Here is a 23,707-nt window from a genome sequence, read left to right on the forward strand (position 1 = left end):
AAGCAATAAAATCAGGTTGTAGGAGCCATAGAGATATATCACTCATGCATAACCAAACACAGTATTCTTCTGGCTAACTTTGTTTAGGTCCCATATGCAGGTTTAACATATTCTGTATTATATAGTGCAATAATTCTATCAGCTCTTTCCTCACATATAAAATAGTATTGCATTGCTCATGTTACACATTGCATCCCACTAGATTTAATTTCCTCACACTCTCACACTACCCATTTTAGAAATGTATTTACCTAATATGCTACCATTAGTATTCTCTACATTCTAAACATCCTAGTTTAATCTAAATATTCCAATATTATTTATGCAACAGCTATAAAACTGCTCAATTTAACAGTAATGCATATTTTAAAAATAATGTTTATCCTGTAATGAATGAGCTATATACAATATGAATAATTATAATATGTATAAGTATTATAATTATGAAAATAGACAGATAAATAGGCAGAAAGACAGATATTGAAATGCCTCTTACCGTCTTCATTCAAAAAATTTCCAGATACCCCCAGACACATAAGTAAATTCTTTAAACATCTGAAAAATAATTTTTAAAAAATCACTGATTAGTTCTAGTAATACATGGATAGTGTATTCTCTCAGAAAATCACAACCCTTCCAATTTCAACATCCAGGAATCATTTATATATATATATATATATATATATATATATATATATATACAAAAGAATCTAATACTAAAATATTCACAATATTTTCATACATTCCCTTCTACATTCCCACTACAAACATTATGTAGTCACTGGATTTGTCAGGAATAGACCAGTCAATCTCAAAATTTAAGCCAAAATAGTTGGTTATTTCAGTGTGAAATGTACTATTTCATTGCCAGTTCTTTTCAATTCAAATGTATTCACTAATGTGGGAATTCACTGGCATATGTGCACTAACTTGTTTTATACGTGGTATCACTTCTGCTAAATATCAATCAGTTCAATAAATCATAGGAAGATTAAATCTAGCATAAACTCAGTAACCTTTAGGTACTCAGCAATTGCACATTGTATAGAAGCTGATAAATATATAGTGGGTCTACCTATTAAATTTTGTTGAGGTGACATGCTTATACACATACTGAGTGAGGAAGGACAGTGACTGGTACCCTTCTTTGATTATTGCACCGGAAGCCAGAGGTTCATAGTTACGCCCCTTAGATTAGACATTCAACATTTACGTTAACAATAATGCATTACTTATTGGCCTTTGGAGAACATCTCTACTCCTACAAATTCCAAAATTGTGAATGTGAAAAGGTAATATTAGGAAACAGTCTATGGTTCTTGATAGAAAGACACATTAGAAATTCAATTCACCTTGTTATAGGATTGGTGCCAACTGGAAACAGGTAATCCCTTACAGAATATAGGCAGCAGAATAAATGCATATTTGTCTAGGGAATTTGGGATATTCCTAAATGTGACATTACTTCTGTGCGAAAACAGAAGAGGTGCTAATCCCTTCCCTTTTGTAATTAACTGGTATTTGGACACTGTTCATTGCGCTAATAAGTACTACTCAAAACTGTGTTTAATAATATTGCATATTCATAATATAATGGACATTGTCTGATATTAGTTTGCACTGATGTAACTGGCATGAATGTGGTGCATAATAGACTGAGTAGTGGCACATAAAAAATATAAATATATATTTTAAAAAGTACAATACTCATTATGCTACATTGGTAAGCATATAAAAATAAAAAGTGATTTTCCCCGAACATAGATTTGCGGTATTCTATTAGTGAGTATGTTAATTTATGTTCGTGAAAATTTCCCCGAACATAGACCTGCTTTCTAGCACATGTTTTTCCCCCGAAATAAGACCTCCCCCGAAAATAAGCCCTAGTGCATTTTTTTTTGGGGGGGGGAAATTAATATAAGACTCGGTCTTATTTTCGGGGAAACATGGTAGATGGCCCCACTGTTCTTCTGTCTAGATATAAAGAAAGCTATTTGCAAAAAATCAGCATACTTGTTTGTTAAACAAGTAATCTGTGCACAAATGGACCCATATTTTTTAAATGTATAGATAATGCACAAATAAATAAAAAATAATATAACTTTAAAAAAAAAGTTAATTAATTTGTTCAAATATCCACACATTACATTTCATTGTTGAACTTTGTCCAAAGGCTATATAATGCATAAAAGTTGTGTTAACTTTGACTTAAAGGACCACTATAGTGCCAGGAAAACATACTTGTTTTTCCTGGCACTATAGTGCCCTGAGGGTGCCCCCACCCTCAGGGTCCCACTCCCGTGGCGCTGAGGGGGGAGGGAGGGGTTAATCCCTTACCTTTTTTCCAGCACCGGGCTCCCTCGGTGCTGGGACTCTCCTCCCTCTTCTTCCGTCATTGGCTGAATGCGCATGCACGCAAGAGCCGGGCGCGCATTCAGCCAGTCTCATAGGAAAGCATTCTCAATGCCTTCCTATGGACGCTGGCATCTTCTCACTGTGAAAAACAAATTAACCCATAGGTAAACAACTGCTATGTTTACAGCAAAAAGGGTTAAACCTAGCTGGACATGGCACCCAGACCACTTCATTAAGCTAAAGTGGTCTGGGTGCCTATAGTGGTCCTTTAAGAATTCCTTAGGGGATTACATTTCTAAAAAGTTGAGCAATCCCCTTGAAAACCACAGAATGTAACTGCTGATTATTCCACTTTAAGACTTTACCCAAGCATTTCTGTATATTCATAAACCCTTATTATCATCAGCAATTATATTCTATATTCTATATTTTCATCCAACAAATGTATCTTTGGTGTTGGAAGATTCGATCAACTATTCTCTGTATACTAGAATGCTTCTTTATTCTCATGTTTCCTAAAAGTCCTTCTTTTGCTGCAGAATAAAACTTATAAATTATTTGGGTTTTCTGACTTAAATTGCAATATGAACTTATCGTCTAATATGTTCTCCTATTATTATTAGACCTTTTAACTAGGCAACACTTTAATTGAAAAGGGTGTGAGACTACATCAGAATTCAGAGAAAAATCAATGGCAGTATGCAAGCATCCATTGTTAGGCTAGACACAAGATCAAAATCAACGGGGATGAAGCTCCGGGTGTCAAAAGACTGCTGGTCAAAAAGTAAAAAGATCAAAATAAGACACAAGAAGAAGGCAGATACACTTTAATTATGAGTGGCAAATGATCTTCAGTATCTAAAGAAATTGTGAAGGAAATAAGGAAAGAATATAGGCATGATTATAAAATAAAGAAGAAACGTTTAACCCCTTCATCACTGAAGAAATAAAATAGAACGATTATCTGAACCCATGGATGCTTAGTTAGCATTTAAACCTATAACCACACAAGTTTAATATATGTATGTATGGTTTTTCAGAAATAGTAAAACATTAAAATTAAATAGATTTACAGAATTTCGGTTTGTCTACAGGTGAGATTGATTTGTTCCAATATCGATTAAAAGGAATGTTTGTTCAGACGAATTGCTTTAAACAAATTTTTGCACAAGTCTAGTCAATTATTCATTGACCCGTTATAGAACTAATGGGAGATATAAAGTAAAATAGTCTGCATGTTATATATTGTCTTTAAATGCATTGTACTGATTCCAATAATAACAAAATAAAAAATTTTCTAACATATAGGTATTATCTTTCAGTAAAAATAAAAATAGTGGAATAGTCTGCTTAAAGGTGTTTGCAATTAAGTTACTTAGTAAAGATAAAAAGGGAATTGGGGGCACACCCAGAGCATGCATTTCTCAGCAATGACGCTGTCGTAGAGACCAAAATGTATGCATAGTACAGATTAAAGAACAGCGTACATAAAAATACAATTTTACATTTTATAAGGCTACTTAAAATCATCTATCTCAGCAAACAAATATGGGGATTCAGTCACTTTAATTATGATTTTTATTTGGTATAGAGCAGATTTATGATATGTATCAAAGCACTATTACTTTAATTGTTTAGTTTGACACTGTATTTTTTTTAATTGTGTTTATTACATTAATCATTAAATTTTCATTATATATACTCACAATGCTCACAATACAGATTATTAAAATACACTTTAGCACTTAAAGCACTAGCACTATTTAATTTGTCTCCCACATTGGAATTAGTGTAGGACCCACCGAAATTGGCTTACTGGGAAGTAATGGTGGGCTTAACATAATATGGTAAGATATGACACAATATGGTGGAACTTAATCTCCATATTTGTCTGCTGAGATAGGCGATTTTAAGTAGCCCCGTAAAATGTAAAACTCTGTTTTTATGTGTGCGCTGTTCCTTAATCTGTATTATGCACTTAAATTACTGGCATTTTTGAGAATGCAGATTTGCAACCTGTCAACTGCGTAGATGTGCTAAGATATATTGGGTCTACATAGAGCACATTCAGTTTCCTGGGTAAAACCAGGCATTTGTACTATATAGGACGTTACAAGCTGCACTATTCCAAGAACTCATTTTCTGACTTGTTCACCGTGGCTGTTAGAATGTAACATTGTTCTTACTATACAGCGACTCACACACACACTCAGGCACCGCAGCAAGTTATTCACTGCATCAGGAAGATATACTGTTCCCAAGAAGCTGTCAAGTTGTAACTACACGACTATGTGATGCCTGAACTTACTATTGACCTTAAAGTTTAACACCTTTTGGTATCTCCTGTTACATGCTATTTTCATTTATTTTCTACACATCTTATGTCACAGATGTAGATCTAAGTATGTGAAAACCAAATAAAATGAAAATTGAAGAATGTAACATTGTTCTTACAGATCGAAGAGACCCCCAGTTCAGCGTGTAGCAGAAAGTTTATCAATTACAGTCTTTCCACCTGGGGAAGAAGGACTTTTTTATAATTTTGAATTGTCTTGTCACACTATACACAGAGTGGAGGTGAAGGGGTCAAGTACAATAGGCCCTGGGTTAAACAAATGCAAAATATTATTTGTAAAAACTAAAGAAGAAAAGCAAGAAAAAGGCAAAAGGAGAAAAGAAGCCTCTAACTCTGTCGGAGATAAAAGGTAAGTACAATAAGAGAAGTAAAATGGGATTCAAGAAAACGAGAGGGCTGTCAGATGAATGACACTAAAGTAAATGAACGATCACATAAGAAAATATAAAATCAGAACAATCTGACAGTTATTACAAATTCTATCGCTCTGATTTGCTGACACGTTCATATAATTAATTTGAGCTTGTATTTATGAAGAGAACAATACACTTCATCCTTTATTTTGACACAGTATCACTTATATTCAGAAATTAAGATCTAAAGAAATCTTAGGTACTAATTAATTAATAAACTATATCACTTCAAATAAAAGCAAACAAATAAATACAAAATAAGTTATCTGCACACTATTCCAACCCTCTATGCTCATCGAAGTAAGAGGTTTTTAGTACAACTCTAATGGCCATAACAGGACATTTTCATCTGTAATACACTTGTATTTCTAGCAAAAAAAAAAAAATTATCAAAATTAATATTACGTTCCTGAAAATAAGCATATTTAAGACCTTTTTAAAGAAATTTTTGTAGAATTTTAGCACAGTCATTTTCAAATGTCAGGTAATTAATCAAACATTGTGTTGTATTTGTGATAAAACAATGTAAACTAGTTCATAAAGTAGAAAGCTTTAGGAATCACTGCAAAATGAATTACAAAGTGAAATACTGTATAATAGAAATAGAATACTTTATCAAGGACAAATTCTTTTGGCACTGTTTAAAGCTATATCCAGAGCCATCCATTCATGACTTATCTGAGGCTGCATATTTGAGAGTAATAATTTGTGCGTATATGTGTGAGTACAGAGGCAGCCTTGGATTATTTAGCAGCATTTCTCACATGTTGTATTATTGATGCAAGCGAGGAATGTAATCTTTGTGTGAGAACGCCTATTGTTTAACAAAGAAGCACACATTTTGTAGAGAAACCATAGCCTATGGTGATGCCTGATTCACAAAATACTAAGTGCTTGAGTACAAAGAAAAACTTGACTTATCCCAACACTGTCCTTGGCCCCTTTAACAACTCCACTGTCTGTCCCTTGAAGGACTCCACTGTTTAATATTCCAACACCATCCCAATTAAACCTGCCCAGCTTTACTTTTTAGCCTACAACAAAAAAACTGCAATGCATCATACAGAAGGTAGGTAGCCTATAAACCAATGTGCAGACAGACATTGAAACAGATACACTCTATACAGGAAGCAAAACATACAGGCATAGACAAACTCAGATGCAAAGAGAGACACAGAGAAATACTAACAAACATATATGTACATACATGCTCATAATGTGATAGAGACACAAACGTCCGCATAAAGACAGACAAATAGAAACATCCAGACACGCTCATACATATACAGTCACATAAACACATAATGAATGGACAGATTTATACAGCCTTTAACGAACCCCTTGTACTTTGAATTGTATGTTAGTTCACACTCTCCCGAACTCCTAGAAGGTTGTGTGATTATAGCCTGCTCGTATGGTACATGCATTCGTACTCTCCCGAAATCCGACAAGGTCAGATCAAACGATTCGTTGTTCGCATACCCAAACATCAGTCGAGACTTGATTAGGGGTACAACAGGAATGTTTTACTATGGCCAGATGGCCCACTTTTATACACAGACCCCCAGCATGGGGTCCCCAGCAAAAGTATAGGAAAACACGCCCAGGCGTCTCTGTGTCTGGGAGATAATTGAGTGTAATTTGCTTAAACTAATTATCTCCCAGGCACTAGAGGTACAGAGAATAAAACATAAAACACCCCAAAACATACATAATATTAATAGGAACCCCCACATGTCTTATTTCCCCGGATAGCCTGGATCTGAGCACCCAACGTGTCCAAATAGCGCTCTGATTCCATAAATATAACTGAACCGCCACGAGGGTAAAGTTTTGACCAACCGCACACATGGTGTCTTCCCAAATTAGTTCCAGAAGAAAAGTGGTAGCGGTCGGTCACTTTCGAGAGTTCCAAAACTAACAAAATACCGAACAGTTCCGCTGGCTCATAGGTAGCGATTGCTTGTCTAGTTAGTGCACACCTTTTCACTGAATAGCTCTCTCCTGACTTGTCGGGAATAGAAGCAGGCGTCCATACAAAGTTATCGGTGTTCGCAAGTTAGAGTGTCTGGCTTGGATTTCCAGACACTCGACGACCAAGTACCGCTGTCTGGACAAGATGGACAAGATGGTGGCCACCCAGGGACAGCGCTTAACTTTGTGGTTACTTTGAACATAATGAGCCAGGGGGTGGTCTGCGTTCAGTAGACAAGACTACCGAATAAAGGGAAAAATAACTTGGGCTTAGGAGAATCATAGGGGTGCAGGGTAGTTTGTTACACAGACACATTCATACATTTAAAATGTGGTACATTTATAAATAGACATAAATACAGATACACACACATACATACAGAGAGATTTAGGGATGTGTGAAACATTCCAAGTGATGATTAGCAAAAGAAAACTATCTGTCCCTTAAATAAATACAAGTCAATAATACAATTCTTTATCATTGTCTGGCAGTGAAAGGGTTAATTGCGGTTGTGCTCAAATTTCTAGTTTCCATGTGTCTTTTATTATTATTATCACTTTGTTTGTTCTGTTTTATATATGCGGCTTATCTGATTTTAGGTGTGCATTTGTACTTTTCCTTCACAGTTGGGTTTATTAACTAAACAGAACAGTACGTTGCGAAGAAATGGAAAGTGAATCACAAAACTCAGGCACAATGTACGTGTTGGAAAAAATATTAGCTCAGCTAAAGTCACAGTGGGTCTGATTTTTTTGATTGTTTTAATGCTGAAAAGCAGGGATTGTGGTGAATTGAATACTACATTGAAAAAATGTAAGCTAATGACAGAAGATCAAGATGGTAACATAGTTAAATTAGAGATGTTTTTTTTTAAAAAAAAAATTAATTCTTTTCACTATTTTGACCTAAATATTAATTTTGAAAGAAGTTGGGCATATTCATATCCAAATCCTTATTTTATGAGGTTGATATAATCAGTATTTATTATTGATTTAAGGCGTTTATTTCAGTTTTTTTCACATCACCATTTTATAGTTCTCCCTGTTTCGTCCCTCTGCCTTCCCATTCTGATCGACGGTATTTTTTTTTATTTCCAAAACGCATAAAAAAAAAGCAAAGATCAAAGAAGCTTTGAAAATAAATCACTTGAAAAGGAAAATCACTAATGCTGAACAGCTGAAATATGAAAGCACTCTGGTGTTCACTTATCCATACATCCATACCATATTTAAGTAACAAACATAAGACTTTAAGAGCACTGTTTCATCAATTACGGGAGATATCGATGGTTAGACCTGCACAGCTGAGCAGTTAGTGTGCTTAGTTATAAATCCTGCATTTTCAGGGCACTAAATCGCATAGGAACTTGAACAGGGTCTATCCATTATAATGGGAGATGTGTTTATTTCGTGTTTGCATTTGTTTTTCTAGGATGTGAGTTCTGATTGAAATGTGTATTGGCACAAATCAATGCAGTGTGAATGTTGCCTTCCATTGCTCATTCAGTCCCTTGCCTACCTGCATTTACATTTGAACGAGGTATTGTTGAATTCCCATTGCGCACTCAGATCACTTGCTCTGCTGGGTATTGCTTGAGCACTGAATACAAAGTACCAACGCTACTGAGCTTACATAGGAACAAACACAGGCTTTGTAAAGTGAAGTTACAAAATAAATAATTAGAAAAAATGAGAGTCAAGTAGTTTCAAATGGAGAAAAAAAAAACACAAAAGAAGAAAAAGAAAAAGAAAAACAGCACCATCGCTGTTAAATCCATAAAATAAACTTAAACGATAAAATAGTACTTTTCATAGGGCACCCTTAACTTTGTTTAAACCAATAAATAAACGAGCAAACAATACTACATTGTTAAGCCATTCTCTATAATAAGAGTGTTGATACAGACTGACACAAGGTTGGCCAAAAGAAAGTTCCCCCAGGTGTTGCAAAACGGCAACTAATATGTTGCTTTACCACCTTACAGGTGCAAAGCAATATGGGAGCTTAAACTCTGCAAATGCTGGGGAACTGCTTAATGGTCACCCCAGGAGTAGAAAATTCTTACCTTACCTGAATTACTAGAAAACATGCAGTCTTGCACATCACAGAAGACAATACAGTCCGGTTAAATGATTTGTGTACAAAAAGGCTTATCAAGACAGAAATGCTGGTGATTTTCTTGAATGAATACAAATAACAGACCACGGTCTCTTTAAAGGTTGGTCTAATCTCCTTAGAGAAAGCTGATAACCTTTTTTCCAGGAGTGTACTTCTGCTTAAACCTGCTTTTCCAAGCTAATTCTCTTAATATTTCCGTTAGGATAAATGTGAGGATAATTCCATGGAGACGTATGCTTTCCACATGTATGTGCGCCTATTTATGCCTGATCTACATAACAGTAACAATCACAAAGAAGGATTTAGTGTGTGTTCTAAAACCTGCACTAAATTATTTTAAGCTGTCCTTCAATAGGTACATTTTTGCAACTAATAATGTGATGGATGGAAATTAATGTAAGTAAAATGTCTATTTAAAAAAACTAAAGAGTCTCCATTTTGTTTAAATGTACATAGGGATTTAGGCCAGAGCACAGGTAACATTCTCTTTGTACTATGTGTACCTGTGCTCATACATTACTCAAAATGGCAGCTAAAGCACCCCTTCCCATCGACCAAAACCCTCATGTAACAAGATGGCGTCTCCATCCGGAGCTATACCTAAGATGAAGATAACATCACATCTTGGAGGAAGTACATCATGATAAAACACTTACACTTAGCCAATTAAAAGTTTATGCTTAATATTTGCACATGATGCATTCTTTTGCCTTTTTAAGGGACTGTGTCCGCCCCAATATACTTCGAAGTTTTCATTTATCTGAACTTGTTGTCAGTGTGATTTCTTCAGCGTGCACGCATTATCTCACTTTAAATATTTGGACAGGTGCAGATACTCAAGCAAACACTTGGTTTGGTCTAAAACAATAACTCTAGCATGTGTGGGCATTAGGCCCACAAACGCATGGAAAAAATGGTGGCCATTATTTATGTTTTTCTCCTCAAAGAGTGTACCCAGACCTCATGAGCTAGAATGAGGTAAACTATATAAAAGATAAATGACAAGTATTTGCTTCCAATCTATGCTAAAAACTCTATACAAATACAAAAAAACAAGTCCTGCGCTCAAACTTCCATCACTCCTGGGCGGCAACAATGACAAAAGTACACATCAGCCCCAATACATACAGAAAAAAACAAAGAAAAAAGTTACCTGCACTCTCTCCCAAATCCCTATGTATATTTAAACAAATATAGGTTATTTAGTTACTCCAAAGGCCACTGGAGGAAATGCCCACCTGCCACATCAAGGCAAACCTCTCAGGTGGGTCCAACACAAACCGTTCACCTTGCTTCCTTAAACTTCTGGCAAAGATATCTCTAATGAGACAGAGAGGGATATTTTTTATGTACACCCCTACATGCCTATTAACTCTTAATAGGGAACACATGGGATGGGCGGCAGCATTGTAACATAGCTGTGTGATACAAAAAGTGAATACAAATAAAAAAAAAAAATCCTGCGCTCAAACTCTTATCACTCCTGGGCAGCAGAAACGACCATAGTACATATCAGCCCCAATACAAACAGTAAAAACCAAAGAAAAAAGTTATCTGTGCTCTCTCCCAAATCCCTATGTATATGTAGACACATGGAAGTTATTTAGTTACTCCAATGGCCACTGAAGGGAATGCCCTCCTGCCAGGTCAAGGCATACCTCTCAGGTGCTAAAACGTCTTTCTCCCAAATACAACATTTAAAAGTGTTAGGTGTTCCCTGTAACAAGGCTGGCCCGTTCATTGTCCAGAGCTGGAGCCATAATCTAAAACAGGATTTCCCAACCCTTGGCGTTGGTGCAGCAGCACCGCATGGGTTGAGAACCTGTGTGACATGCCCCGATGGACATGTGCAATTAGGGGCCTGGTTGTGCGCTGCGGCGCTTTAACAGCGCAACCAGGCCCGTTCCTAACCGCATGGAGAGCTGGGAGGAAGTGGCAGCGTATCACTGTCACTTCCTCCCAGTTCATACAGATCCAGCCGCACAGGAGAAAGAGGAGAGAGTAGCGAGGATGGGGCCGGATCGACAGAGCAGGCCCCCAACTCCCACCAGCCACAGCCAGCAGAAGGTAAGAACCTGCTGGGTGGCTTAATATTTTGAATGTGTGTGTGTGTTTGTGTGTGTGTAATATGTGTGTATCTGTATGTAGTGTGGGTATCTGTGTGTTTGTGTGTGTGTAATGTGTGTGTATCTATGTATGTGTAGTGTGTAGTGTGTGTGTGTATCTGTATGTGTATATCTGTATGTAGTGTGGCTATCTGTGTGTTTGTATGTGTGTAATGTTTGTAGTGTGTGTTTGTATGCATGTCTCTGTGTAAGTGTAGTGTGTGTATTGTGTGTGTATGTGTGTTTGTGTGTTGTGTGTATCTGTGTATGTGTAGTGTGTGTGTGTTGTATGTGTGTAGTGTATAGTTTGTGTATACTATATGTGTGTAATGTGTATCTGTGTGTGTGTAGTGTGTGTATCTGTATGTCTGTGTATCTGCATGTGTGGCAGTGTGTGTATCTGTATGTGTCAATGTCTGTATGTGTCTGTGTGTATGTCTGTGTATCTGCAGGCGTATCAGTGTGTCTGTATCTGCATGTGTGTCAGTTTTTGATACATATATTGACACACATACAGTTGCACAGAAACACTGATACACATGCATATATACAGACACACAAACACTGCCACACATGCAGATACATAGACAAACAGATAAAATTACTAACTCACATACAGATGCAGACATACAGATACAAACACTGACACACATGCATATACACAGACACAGTGTATAGGTAAGTGTATTGGCTGCAGTGCACACACAGACACAAGCTACATCCCCAGCATATATACGCAGACACACGATACATCCCCAGCACACACAGACATATACTATATCCCCAGCACGCACACAGACACATATTACATCCCCAGCACATACACAGACACATACTACATCCCCAACACACACACAGACACACTGCATCCAGAGCACACACACAGACACACACTTCATCCCCAGCACACACACAGACACACATTTCATCCCCAGCACACCCACATAGAGACACTACCATTGCAGAAGCATATATGTTGTTGTGGGTTTTTTTTTGGGGGGGTGCAGCATTTCATACTTGGATCCAGGCAGCACAATGTCTTGGGCCGGCCCTGCCTGTACCCCACATTACCAGAGGACATCCCCTGAAAAATAAGAAACGTGACCTACAGAATTCTGATCTCTCTTCCTCAATCTATGTGCAGTTTTATGAGAAGTCAATAATTTGTCAGTAGCATAGGAAGCAATGAGACAAATTACTTCCAAATACTTTTTTGAGTAGGATGGAACTGAACATATCAGCCAGAAAACAGTGAAATATGTTCTTGCTGCTAAGATCATATTTTTTACTGATTAAGCAAGATGGTTATCTAGAAACGGGACAAGCTAGATACACCCACACACATGCAACATGCAGTATGTAGGCTGGGTGGTCGGACTACTCCTTGTTTAGTGATCTCTCACCAGAAAAGCTGCAAAACTCAGATTTTTTATTATTCTTATTTTTTTCCTAATTATTCTTACATTTTCCTAATGTTTTAATGTATGGTCTTTATAATAAATGAGGAACAACTCCGTCAAAGTAAATCATATAAAATCATATTGTGTGACAGTGACACAGATGTGTAAGCATTGATAAATGCCATTTACCCAGGAAGGCAATTTTGCATCACAAGGTCAAGCAACAGGAAGTGTGATTTAAATGGATGATGAAAAAACCTAAAGCACTTTAGCTTGCTGTAGTACTTGCTATGTGAAGAGTGGGCATCTTATTATTTCCATTTTACTAAAAGTGCAAATTTCAATAGAAATTAATGTTACACTCACCCAACTACTACTTGTTATTTTCAAGTAGTTTAGCTCAGTGACAGTGGCGTACACATAAACCATGGGCCCTGGTGTGAACTGATCCATGGGCCCCCCTCTCCTTCTTCCCCCCCTCTCGTTCCCCACTCCAACAGACACACACACACATACAGAGACACACACATACAGACAGACAGATACATACAGACACATACATTAACACACGACACATACATACAAAGACACATACATACAAACAAACAAACAGACATACACACATACATACAGACAGACACACACATACAGACAGACACACACATACACACAGACACACATACAGACAGACAGATACACACATATACATACAGAAAAAAACAGACAGGCTCTGGACACACTGGCTACTGACTACTGCACGCCCGGACTTCCAAGCCATGCTCCACTGACCTAGACGAACTGACTCAGTCTATGCAAGGACCCGACTAGACATGAACCCCACCCCTTTCCCCTCCCCCATCTGCCCCCACCATCCGCCCCCCCCCCCCTCTCGTGGACCAGAAGGCGAGGACGTGCGACTGCTGGGGGGATAACCCACGGTAATGTGGCCAGGCGAGCCTGGCACGACAAGTTAAGAGGCATCGCACTCAAGGTTGGAGAAAGGAGACCTGGAACATGAACACCTCACACAGGCCTCCAAGCCTGACTCAGATACACCTTGATGGTTTAGAGGCACTTAACACTGCTGCAGGCACACACACAGTAGCTCACGAGGCTGGGGAACCAAGGAAGGGGAGACAGAGCGGAGACCCCCAACACAGATAGGGCGGGCACGCCCAATAGGGGTAAGTAGACGCACACCCAGGGCACAGGGCACGGAACCCCCCCTGTGGGGAGGAACACACTACAACCCTAACACCCACCCTAGTGGACCCCCTAGACTATAGGTGCCACAAACACCAACAAGGCAGTACTCCTCCTATAAGACACACACGAAAAGCACTAGCCCATTAGGGCGCAAGTGTAAGAGGGACCCCAATGATCACCTAGGGCCACCACCTAAGGTATACATACTGCGGGCCCTGCGAAACCCACCAATATTTACCACACATGCCATAAAGTGACCTGCGAGTCACCAAGGTTTGCATTCGAGATGAATGTTCCAGGTGTCAAGTTACCTTAGAAGATCTTACCAACCTGTGGGACCAGCGAGTCCACGGCGATGAGGTGCCACATCATCATGACATTGAAAATTACTTAATGTACAATGTATTCACAAAAACCAAAACAACGGTGAGACCTGCGAGTCTCAAACAATCGATGTCCACATAACTGATGAAACCTGCGAGTTTCGAAACGTTCAATTGATATGTTGACACAAACGGTTACAATATGGAGACCTGCGAGTCTCAATGTTTCTTAAATCTTTGAAAACGAATAAACAGATATTTACAAAAAAAAAAAAAAACAGACAGGCACACACACATACAGACACAGACAGACAGACAGACACACACACGACAAACATACATACAAAGACACATACAAACAGACAGACACACATACAGGCGACCGTGGTATGTACGCCAGTGCTCAGTGGAGATAAGCACAAGCGGCAGGCATTGCACAGAGAACCTGCCTTGCAAAAACATCCCGTTTAGCTGCATTGGGAAGTCTGTCATTGGACAGCCACAGAAAGTATGGGCGGAGTTAGACGGGGCGGGCTTGCAAAGACTGCAGACAGGAGATCTGCACCTTTTTTAAGCTGATTTCTAATGTTTAATATTTTGGCACTGGAGTGGCCTTTTAACACAATTCCATTTCTTATTTCTACACACATATACAGCTGGAATCAGTGCTAAGTTCCGATAACGGGAGTTGTTAGTGACTGGCTTTTTCTGTAGCCAGTGCCAGGGCCTCCCTGTTGTCACAAGTTGAATTGGCAGATGTTAAACAGCCTTACTTGCCAAAAGTACATATCATAACAAGTAACATCTTGTTTGTTTAAAGCAGCAACAAGTATGAAGATATGACAGTCTTATTTCTACCTCTGGAGTAAATGTACCCAATTTCTGTGCGTAATTTCCTTAGTCTAATATTTACCATTTCTCATCGCTATTTCTTTATGGGAGTTTTTCATTTCGGTGAGAGAGTCAGCGTAACTGATTAGATATGAACGCTGGTAAATTCCATGCTCATGTAGCTTTTACCTATTGCTAAAGATGTTTAGTGTTGGGGTCTATTAAATGAACAGGACATTTTGTGCTACAATTAGAAAATGTATGTGGAAAGGTAATTAATTGTATCTAGGAAATAAAAGAGGCTTTGTGACAATAACACTGACATGTGTGCATGAAGCTCAACTAGCTTTTGACAGCAGATATAATAAAGCACATCATGCAGTTTAGGGCTTTACGACAAGAGAGTAATTGAACAACAATATAGAAAGATTAAATATATGTATAAATAATTAAATGAAAGTCTGAGAGCACACACACACAACAGCTGTAAGATTACACATCTTCCTTTTTTTAGAATTCAAGTCACTGCACTGTAAATCCTACCATGAACGCAGCTTAATGTATTTGCTACAGTATGTGGAACAATTTTCCTAAAAGTATAAACTGTAATTAAAATAAGACCCAAGTGCCGTACGACATGTTTAGTGCAAACATTCCGCTATTTTCGCTGTTTTGGTAACCTTCATGAATTTATTTATAGTTTAAAAAGTAATTGTACTAATAATTGTACCACTTTTTAAATGTATTAAATCTGATTTTAATTTCAAATGAATGTATACCAATGTCTATAATTATTTAACCAATCAACCATCTAGTATACTCAATGTAATTTCACAGTTTGGTCTGTATAGGCTCTTTGCCATTGTAGAATGCATTGTTTGTGCGTGATGTGGTGAGTGTCTGTAGATAACTTTTTTTCTGAGTGACAGTGGTAGTAGGATTAAAGGGACACTGTAGTCACCAGAACCACTACAGCTTAATGCAGTAGTTCTGTTGTCTATAGCCTGTCCCTGCAGGCTTTTCAATATAAACGCTGCCTTTTCAGAAAAAAACTGTATTTACATTACTGCTTAGTAACACCTCTAGTGGCAGCCACTCAGATAGACACTAGGGGTGCTTCCTAGCTGAACGCTTTCCATAGAGATGCATTTATTCAATGCATCTCTTTCAGGATATGTTGATTGGTACAGCGTGGTGTTTTTTTTCCATCAAGACTGATATCTGTGCCATGGAGGAGGGGCCCGTCGCAGCAAGACTGGCGCAATCTCACTTCAGGCTTAGGGGGCCTGGCACCTAAACAGCCACTCCAGCACATGTCTGTATTCCTAATGCTATAGTATTCTTTTAAATGACTTTGCAATAAAACATTTATGTTTCTATGTTTCTATGTTTCTATTTTTCTATTTTTTTTTCTATGTTTCTATTTTTTTGGGGCTGTGTATGAGGTTAACTTTTGTGTTTTTGCAGGCATTAAGAGTAGTGATGTCCCGAACAGTTCGCCGGGACCTGTTCGCAGGCGAACATGGCGTGTTTGTGGCGAACGCGGCGGGCGAACATATGCGATGTTCGGTCTGCCCCCTATTCGTCATGGAGGCGGGAGGGTGTGGGAGGGAGGGTCTGCTGCTGATTGGCTGGAATGTCTGCTGACTGTGAGGTACAGGGTCAAAGTTTACTCAATGATGACGAATAGGGGGCGGACCGACCATCGCATATGTTCGCCCGCCGCGTTCGCCACGAACATGCTATGTTCGCCGGCGAACAGTTCCCGGCGAACTGTTCGGGACATCACTAATTAAGAGTATTACGCCACTTTAATTGCAATCAGTTAAGCTGTAATGTATTTATTTTATTTTATTTTGCTCTATGGTGGCTTTTTTAATGGCTTTTTTAATGGTAAAAAAGCTGGTAAAATGGTAAATTTATATAAGTTTAGTGAAATATTTTGTGTCCCCTGCCCTAAGGTTTTTATGGAATAAGGTGTTACAGCCTGGTTTTAACACAATTTGAGTGGTTTTCAATCAATTATATCTCATAATTAAGAAACGTTAAATTGTCATGCATGCCTTGAATTATGCCAAAAACCCTCTAGCAAAACCCCATTGCTGTAACCCCTCTGTACATTACAACAGTGGGCCCTCCAGGCTCCTATACATTGTAAGGGACATGAAGCCGAGAGTTTGACCTGTGCACCATCCCCTACTAGTCAGGGCAGAGCAGGATAGGTGATGGAAGGTTAGTTGTTTTTCTAGTCAGTTGTATTTCTGGTTTGCATTTGCTAGACACAATGAACATCCCCATCCATACAGGGACCTGAGGGTAGATGGTAGTCTTCGCCTTCCACTAGAATTGATAAATGAGATCTCGCAAATAAAATTAAATTAACCAAGAAAATAAAGATTGCTTTCTTAAAATAAAGGGGTTTCTTCCAGTTCAGTGCTGGCAAGTGCTCACAACATTTCAATAATGTTGATTGCTGTTTTCTCTTTATTCTTAAATGAAAGAAGCATCTTACTCAAAGTAGTAATTGCTATCACAGCATGAAGTGAATGACTAAATACTGAAACTATAAATTATGTTTAAACCCACTGGGACAATCCATAGCTGGGTTTGTCACTTATTGTATTAATGCAATAAGACCTTTAGTTTATATAATTGTGCATACTATTATTATTTTTTTATGCTTAGAAAATGTGCTAACCCTTTAGGATGCAGTAAAAGAAAAGAATTGTTAATAGAAACTATGGGAAACGATGAATATTTTGATGCATATAATTAATTGATGGAAAAATATATATTAATTTGCTTAACATTCCACAACTATTTTCTAAGCCCTAAAATCTGACTTCCAATAGCTCTGCAGCTAATACTGTTCCATCCCCTCTTTTTGCCTAGCACTTATTCTGGTTAGTGTCGGGCATTGTCCAATCAAATGCTTCTCATAGAGAAGCATTGGGGACACATTTCTAATCCAAAGCTGCTCGTAGAGATGGGTGATTTACTTGAGATTTATGGATTCTTATAAAATGTTATCCACAGGATTGTATTAGTTCAAGTGCTGTTTTTAGGTATTAATGTTTAATGTTTATGTCTTCATGAAACGAATCAAGTAATATAGTAATACAGCACTCCAAAAATACACCATAGCTAGTGATGTCCCGAACGGTTCGCTGGCGAATAGTTCCTGGCGAACATCGCATGTTCGCGTTCGCCACGGACGGCGAACATATGCAATGTTCGGTCCGCCCCCTATTCGTCATCATTGAGTAAACTTTGACCCTGTACCTCACAGTCAGCAGGTACATTCCAGCCAATCAGAAGCAGACCCTCCCTCCCAGACCCTCCCACCTCCTAGACAGCATGCAATTTAGATTTAATTCTGAAGCTGCGCGGTGGGTGGGGGCCATTAATCACAATGGGGGAGGACCTACTGTACTGCGCGGAGGGTGGGGGCCATAAAAATAATGAGGGGGGGACACCTACTGTCCTCCCCCCGGCCCCCACCCCTGCGCGGTGGGTGGGGGCCATAAAAATAATGAGGGGGGACCTACTGTCCTCCCCCCTGGCCCCACCCCTGAGTGGTGGGTGGGGGCCCTAAAAAAAACAATAAGGGGGGACCTACTGACCCCCCAGCCCCCACCCCTTAGTGGTGGGTCGGGGCCCTAAATAAAAATTACCCCCACCCCAATCAAAGGTGACTAGGATCCCCAAGCCTCTAGTCACCCACCCCTTCACCCACCCCCTCACCCTAAAAAATTGTGAAGGGGGAATAAAATAACTAACCTGTAAAGAAAAATTAAACTTACCATTTGACGTCTTCTTTTTTCTAAAATCTTCTTTTTTTAGCCCCAAAAAAGGCCAAATAAAAAGCCATAAGAACCGGTCCAATTTAAAAAAAAAAAAAAAAAAACGAGCGCAAATTTTTTTTATCCATCTTCACCCATGGAGGGCTCCGTGCAGACTGAGCCCCGCCCTGCAATTAGGCTAAGAACACTCTGATTGGCTGGTCTGATTGGCTGGTCAAAAGATACATTTTCCATTCAAAATGTAGATCAAAATTATACAGAAAATGCATTATCTGATCTGGAAAATACATATTGACATAACCCTAATAAACGCGGTACTATATCTCAAAGTTACTGTTATCTAATGCCCACACCTAGATTAAAAGATGATTACATGCTTGCATGGGAAAAAGATATGGGAGCTTGTTACGACCTGGAGGAATGGCTTAAATGTGTACCAGCTCTTAAAGCAGTTACACAGTGCTCCAATCATCGGTAAAACTATTTCAAAATAATTTATAGATGGTATTTATCCCCCTATAGGCTGAATAAAATGAACTCCAGATATTCAGATAAATGTTGGAGAAACTGTGGAATGATTGGCTCGCTTTCACATGTTTTTTGGTATTGTCCTAAACTCACACAATTGTGGCAGGAAATTCATAAATTAATCCAAAAAGTAAATTATAATTTTCCTGTACTCACTTCAGAATTGGCTTTATTCAAATTCTTCCCTAATACTATTGAAAACATTTATAAAATTATAATTGGACATAACCTTTTAGCTGCTACTATCGTCATCCCCCAGATACTGGAGGTCACCAACAATCTCTACTATTAAAGAAGTGTTTAATTATATACAAGAAAATAATGGGTACAAATTGGCTCTCAGACAACCTTTTTTTGAGTTAAATAATCTTAGACACTACTGGGACGAATGGGAAACAAAAATTAAAAGAGAATATAGGTTTTGATTGCTCGTATAAAGAAATATATTTGGAAAATTGTTTGACAACAAAAATGTTATTCTATTATGCCATTATCTGAACAAGGTATTGTTGTGTCATGCTTTGTATACTAGAATTGGTTATAGTAAATAGAATATAAGTTGAAAAAAATATTGTGGATGGATGCACTCCCCTTCCCCTTTTTTACCGTTTTTTTCTACTTCCTTTAACCCACCCTCCCAATATTCAATGTTTTTGTTTTTTATTATTAACATTGTAATTTAATTGCATGGTTCATTCATAGCAATATGTTATCACAATAAAAATGGACTATAAAGTGCCTGTTTAATTTTTTCATAATTGATTTACATATGGACTGGATACATTGATATTTACCCTTTTTATGTATAACATATATGGCATTTTATTTTTCATTGTTAAAGTTATTGATATTGTAAAAATATCTCTTTTAATAAAATATATATTAAAAAAAAGATATGGGATAGATACATAGGTAGGTATTCCTGCACCTATGTTAACTTCTTAACTTCAAGCTTCAGTAAATAAGAATGCATGCAACTGCTATTGACAAAAGCTTGTGGGAAATTGAAACATTGACATGACATCATTAGTAAATTTATATCATCATCTCTAAAAAAAATTGTTACTGTTTTTACTATGTAACTTTTATACACCAAATATATCTGAAGACACATATCGAGGAGCAGTTTCAAATAGAAAATATATGCATAGTGGCTAGTTAGTCTTGTTGGAAGGTAAAATTATCATATCTATCAATGTTTGTACATCTGCATAAAATCTAAAAGTAAAAACTGTCCGAGAAACTAAAGCCTTGATCATAAATCACATATTGTCACTTTCCTTGACCTTGAATAAATCTTCTTTATTTCCATTTTAAAGAAAGAAAATCCTACGTGCTAAAATGTGAATATTCCTTGTAAGAATCATGATTATTCTGCTAAATATATATAAAAATAATTTGTCAACAAAATGTTGATGGCATATGACTTGAGGTCACATAAGGCAACTAAAATATCTATTTTAATTAATCCCTTTGTAGTGATTGTATATTTCTTAGGAATTAATAAATAGCAACAAATGTCACGTGTGACACATACACTCTAACTCGGTGGTTTGGGTCTGGACTCCAAATGGGATTCTATTCTATTTTCAGTGTTTCCCTACTGGTCACGATAAGAATATCAAAACCATCGTTCCCTCGGCTTCTATCCCCATAAATTGTATATGGCCTTCAACAGTCCTCTTTTGACATTGGGAAGAGTCTAACAAAAGTGGTTTGCAGAATGCATATTTGTATGTGTTATTTTACAATTGAAGTGTAGGTCACCATGCTGTCTTTGCAGTTGAAGAATTGGTTGCCAAGTTTGTGTCATGTAAATAATCTGGGTACCTGACAAGAAAAAAGGTTAAGAACCTTCATCTTCTGCAAAATAGGGATACATTATTAGTTCCTCCCCCCCCCCCCCGAGTCGAGGCATAACAGAATAGGCTTGCTTAGTAAAGAATTTTGTTGTCAGGCATGTACACTATAATTTCTCTGCTTCAAAGTAAGGGTAAATAAAATATAAAAACAGTTTCTGCCTAAATTGCATGCAGTATAGTTATTTTCTAAGTTTTTTTTTTTTCCAGCAGTGTTTTTGTGCAAGAAAGTGATATATCAATTAAACTAGAACCTACCTCGGGCTTTATGTATGAAATTGGACAATTGTGAAAATAACAGTTTTCACTAACACAGAAAATACAGAACATACATACAGTGAAAGTAAATATGTACAAAGAGATTTTTTTTCCAAAACACTCAGCATGATTTTAACCCAGATTTACTGCAAGGGTTTAGAATATGTAATGTAATGCTTTAATTAAGCCAGTATTCAGTTTCACATATAGGAAATTAAATGCATTTGCTCACCATTAAGAATGTTTTGTATGTGGGGAAGTATCACTATCAATTTTTTGAAGGACATGCAGATTTGATCATTGCACAATAATAATGTACAATGACACTTGCAAACTAGTTCTTTTTTACATGAACTGCTCGTCCTGCTTGTAATAAAATTGTGCCTAAAAAAGTCACAATATGTCAAATCAATATTTATACACAATATCCAAGCAAACTATTTATATAGAAATGTGTAGCCCTTAGAATTTGATTATGCAATAAAATCCAAAATTTTCCTGTTGCTATCTTATTTTTTTATTTAATGTAATAATCAAAAGGTCCTTTTTTTCTTAGCTATTCTATAGCCAGTGGTGTGCTCCGAAACTAAGTTAGTTTTTTTTAATTGATGATTGTGGCTACCTAATATTGGATTGGCTTAGTTTTTTTTTCTGAATGATCCCCTGTTCCTCTAGACCAGTGGTCCCCAACCCAGTCCTCATGGACCACCAACAGTCCAGGTTTTGTCAGTATCACAATTTAAATAAAAAAAGGAAATACACAAATCCTGGACTGTTGGTGGTCAACGAGGACTGGGTTGGGACCTCTGCTCTAGATTGAGCAGTGGTTCACAATTCAATCCTCAGAGCACATCAATGGTTCCAGTTTTATCATATGTTCCATTGCACAAGAACTGGAAAAGTCCTTATTCCCAGACAGTTGATGTGCTTCGAGGACTGGATTGATAGCTGCTTCTTCTAGACATTAGCGCTATAACATTCAAACTGTTAGCGGGTTTTCATTACCCCCCACCACCCATGAGTCCTCTCCTGCAACCGTCAAAAATAACCTACTAAGTTCTCAGTGATTACTTTTCTAGCAACCTATTTCATTACCCCTACCTATACCTTTTGTGTCACTATACCCCATTCCCTCTAGCATGTAAATGCATTGAGCAGGGCCCTCGACCCCTCTGTTCCTGTGCGTTTATTTGTCTGGTTACAATTATGTGTCTGTTAGCCCACCCATTGTACAGCGCTATGGAATTTGCTGGTGCTATATACATAATAAAATAATAATAATAATAATAATAATAATACGTTTATTTCCGTTACTTTTCTTAAATTCCACGGTACTTAACTTTTATTTCCCTTGACTCAATGTGAAGCCGCAGTTTTAAAGTTTGACATGCAGTACGGTGTGTCTAATAGCATTCTATGAATTACATGTATATGATCTACATTGCTGATAATTATTTCTTATTTTTCAAACTTAGGCAAACCTGCTTCGCACATCTTTATGAATGCAGTGTTACAAAATCAGTGAGCTGAAAACCCAGTAATGTAAAATATGTAAATTAGCAAGGAAAATGCATTTTCCCTCAATTGATGTGGATGCTTTTAAATGGATTTTATTTATTGTGTAAATTATTTTCCCTATAGTTCTATGATTGCATAATGAAAGATTGTAATACGGCATGGTGTTTTTAACAAAGCCCTTGAAAACAAATGTATTTATACACCTCCTCCTCCTCCTATGTCAATGAATATTATTTGACTTAAGTCTAGAAGATGGAAATATTACTAAGCCTCAATTTAACTACGAAGCACAATATTTTATTTTATAGTGGCAAGCAATTTTAATTTTTAGGAATGCCAGAGCACTAGGTAATTACCTGGCGCCTACTCAACTGTTTGTCTCTGTCCTTCATTTCTGTTTGGAGTATTCATGAGTTTTCAGAACATCAACTTTCGGATTCATCTTTTTATTGACCTAATTATAGAATGTATGTGTAGTTTGGCAACATATTTTATTTCCTACTGTTAAAGAGACATTTCAAGCGTCATAAGTCCTACAGATCTCTGGAGTGGTTGTGGTGCCAGATGTGTTCTAGTGACCCCATGGTTTAACTTCTTTACAGGGGTCAGCCGGTTGGCACTCCCACCCTCCACTACCAATGCCGTTAGCTCTCCTGAAC

At 37.6% G+C, this 23,707-nt stretch overlaps 1 protein-coding gene across 3 annotated transcripts in view; it reads right to left on the bottom strand.

Moving 5' to 3' along the window:
- The window catches only part of TAFA2 (TAFA chemokine like family member 2), a 282,041-nt gene that overhangs the window by 82,615 nt on the left and 175,719 nt on the right, over positions 1–23,707 (bottom strand). For 2 of the 3 annotated variants that reach the window (XM_063445118.1, XM_063445117.1), the window contains one exon: positions 497–555. The gene's annotated coding sequence lies outside the window, so the exon portion shown is untranslated. Of the gene's footprint in view, positions 1–496; positions 556–4,809; positions 4,873–23,707 lie in introns of those variants that run through there. The other variant, XM_063445119.1, reaches the window with a different exon arrangement.

This window comes from Pelobates fuscus, chromosome 3 (genome assembly GCF_036172605.1).
Source record: "Pelobates fuscus isolate aPelFus1 chromosome 3, aPelFus1.pri, whole genome shotgun sequence".
Lineage (NCBI taxonomy): Eukaryota > Metazoa > Chordata > Amphibia > Anura > Pelobatidae > Pelobates > Pelobates fuscus.